General features: G+C 35.1%; 1 pseudogene; it reads right to left on the reverse strand.

The window, feature by feature from the left end:
* Positions 1-340: 340 nt before the first annotated feature.
* On the reverse strand, positions 341-817 carry LOC142168381 (putative ripening-related protein 2; annotated as a pseudogene).
* Between the last annotated feature and the right edge of the window lie 2,222 nt (positions 818-3,039).

Consider the following 3,039-nt stretch of genomic DNA (forward strand, 5'->3'; position numbering starts at 1 on the left):
TCAGGCTCAGGATAAGGAACCCCGACATTTATTGTTGATATTTTGAGTTGTTGAAAAGACACTATCTCGTTGAAAGGTCCTATCATTGATAAAGATTCGTTTTTCCTCTTTTAAGATGATTTTTCAATGTTGTCTAGTAATAAAAATAGATTTGAAAATATACTGGAAGCCATATTAATGTGTAAGCCTTGCCATTTCAGGTACTTATTGGAAGCCAGAATATTAAATTGTACCTCGGCAATATAACAAGAAATTAACCAGTGAGATTAATGCGGCATGAATTCAGATTAATTGATCCAATATGTATATCAAACACCGAATAAAAAATAAAATAACTTAATTAATCAGACCAGTAAATGTAAAGCAAAGCCCAATCTTCCTTAGGAATACCCAAAGCTTTCAAAACAGCTTCAGAAGCATCAACTATATTATTCTTACACCCTTTACTTGTGTCACATTCACCAACAACCATTATTATTTGCATAAATAGTAATATTTTCAAAGCAACGTCCCCTTTTGCTGTACCATCCAGTAGATAAAGCAATCACCGGAATTGAATTATCGTAATATTTACTACTACATTCCGATGGATCGTCACCTGAATTGTCTTTTTAAAAGTCGTTAATTGTTAAAATAGCTTTTGTGAGACCAGAAACTACTGCTGGTGATGACAATTTCCCTTTCTTCTTTTTTTTTTTTAAAACCTGGCTTGTGATTTTGAGCATTCACAATGAATGTGTTACTACTAAGTCATGGAAATTAGGATCACGAATGCAACAAAATGAACTAGTTTAAGGTAATTGCTCCCCTAGTTCATTGTTGCAATTAAACGAAAATTTGGAAATTAATCGGCTTGAATTTCAATTTTTTGGCCCTAAAATGCCAAAAAAGAGGAACGGTCATGCCGAAGCTATGACTATTGTTCATTAGTTCATTTCCATGACTATTATCATTAGGTCCTTTTTTATAACCCTGCAAAATTTTAAACAATTCGGATCCAGTAGCCAAGATTCATGCAGATGACAGCACACAAAAATTTGGAAATCGACCCGAATTTAGAACTGTCAAAACGGGCCAGCCCAGTCCGGGCCTCATGGGCTTTAAAATTTGGTGGGCTAGGATGGGCTTGCCCGTCATATGAATGGGCCTTAAAATGGCCAGCCCAACCCAGCCCTTAGAGGGTCGCGATCTAGGGTGGGCCGACACTTTAACTTTTTTTAGAAAAATAAATTTCTTTAAATCCTTAAATATTATTTCGTAACGTAGTCGATTAATCATATAAACAACTTCCGTTTGCTTAGAGCTTACAAAAAACTTGATATTTGACGAGAAATCTCGTAATTGAAATGCAAATTCTCTATATCTCTAGCTCTTCTTTTTTAAAGTTACATGAATATTTTTTAATATTTTTCTTTCATTTTTCTCAGATTCAGAGATTGCATCAATAAGTTTATGTGCTAAGCTTTTTTAGTTTAGGATTAACATCATTTGATGATTTCATCATTATAGTCCATAAAAATTTTAAAATTTCTGAAATTTGCTAGTGGTCAATTATTTTTGTGTGTGTATTTAAAATTGATCTTTTTCTATACTGAAGAGCACTTTAAATATTAATAATATATTAAAGTAATCCAAACTGATTATTGGCCGCTTAAAGTAATATTTTCTTTTGAAAAAAATATTATTATTGACCACCTAAAACTTTTTGAGTTAGTTATTAATTAATCAAAAGAAAAATTAATTTTGCCATATTACATGCATGTCAAAAATCTAAATTCTAGTTGATATGAAAGGGTAAATGAGCAATCTAGGGTTGGGGAATAGAGATTATAGTTAATAGAGATCGAATTTAATTAATATTTGGCCCACGGGTCGGCCCAGCCCCAGCTCCGGTCAAGCCTAAAGGGCCAGCGGGCTGACTTGGGCTGGGCTTATAAGCCTCAATTTTAAATGGGCTAAAAAAATTCTAGCCCAACCATACCCAATTAGCGGGCTGGGTTGGGCTGGCCTCACGTGCCAAGCCCATTTTAACGACTTTACCCAAATTCAATTTTTTTGACCCTAAAATGCCAAAAAAACGAGAAACGGTCATGTCGAAACCATGAATATTGTTCATTAGGTCATTTTTAATGGACCATCAAAATTTTAAGCGATTCGGATCCGGTAGCCTGTATTCATGTAGATGGCCTTGATCATAGCACACAAAAAATTGAAAATCGACTCGAATTTTAGTTTTTTGGCCCTAAAATGCCAAAAAAGAGGAACGGTCAAGCCGAAGCTATGACTATTATTTATTAACCGCAAAATATTAGGTGATATTGATCCGGTAGCCTGGATTCATACCGATGGCGTAGACTAGCACACACAATTTTTTAAATCGGCCTGAATTTTACGTTTTTTGCCCTAAAATACCAAAAAATGAGGAATAGTCATGCCGAAGCCATGACTATTATTCATTAGGTCATTTTTGATGGCTCCAAAAATTTTTAGTCGTTTCGAATTCGGTAGCCCGGATTCATGCGGATGGCATATAATATAACACACGAAAATTTAAAAATCGGCCCGAATTCCAATTTGTTGGCCCTAAATGCCAAAAATAATAAGTAAGGGTCATGACGAAGCCTTGACTATTGTTCATGACCTTTGCTCATATTTTGGTGTTTGAGGCATAAAACAGGAAGTCACGACGATTTTTGAATTTTCGTGTATTATAGTTCATACCTTCTGCATGAACCCGGGCGACCGACTCTGAATCGCCTAAATTTTTGTGGGCCAATAAAAAAAGTCCTAATGAACAATAATTATCGTTTCGTCCTGGCCGTTCCTTATTTTTGGCATTTTAGAGCTATAAAACAGGAATTCAATACGATTTCGTAATTTTCGTGTGATATAGTCCACATCATTTGTATAAACTCGGGCGACCGGCTCCGAATCGCATAAAATTTTACGGGCCCATCAGAAATGGCCTTATGAACAATAGTCAATTCTTCGTCATGGCTGTTCCTCATTTGGTTTTTGTATTTTAGGGTCATAAAATAG

This window comes from Nicotiana tabacum, chromosome 13, assembly GCF_000715075.1.
Source record: "Nicotiana tabacum cultivar K326 chromosome 13, ASM71507v2, whole genome shotgun sequence".
In the NCBI taxonomy this organism is placed as follows: domain Eukaryota; kingdom Viridiplantae; phylum Streptophyta; class Magnoliopsida; order Solanales; family Solanaceae; genus Nicotiana; species Nicotiana tabacum.